Source organism: Sinocyclocheilus grahami, unplaced genomic scaffold, assembly GCF_001515645.1.
Source record: "Sinocyclocheilus grahami isolate Dianchi unplaced genomic scaffold, SAMN03320097.WGS_v1.1 scaffold281.1, whole genome shotgun sequence".
Classification (NCBI taxonomy): Eukaryota; Metazoa; Chordata; class Actinopteri; order Cypriniformes; family Cyprinidae; genus Sinocyclocheilus; species Sinocyclocheilus grahami.
In genome coordinates, this window is record NW_015505460.1 from 2,039,915 (window position 1) to 2,040,272 (window position 358).

Here is a 358-nt window from a genome sequence, read left to right on the forward strand (position 1 = left end):
TGTTACCTCCGTTTCATTCTGGAATGGATCCGTTTTTACAGTGCATTACTGAGGATCCTTGAAATAATGTAATGATAAAAGATTTTTATTGGGTTCATAAAGAGACAAGAACAGCATTAAAATACCAAGCGAGTCCATATGACTGCATTAATGCATTACACATCAAGCCTAATGAAGCTTTGTGTGTAGGTCACTGTTCACTAAAAATCTTGCATAACAGTCATGGTCACCATTCACTTCCACTCTACAAAGAAGAGCAGTCTGAATGTTATGCTATACTTCATTTTGTTTGATAAAAAAGAGGAAATCGTGAGGTTGAGTGAATTATTTTATTTTTATTTTTTATTCCTTTAACTTT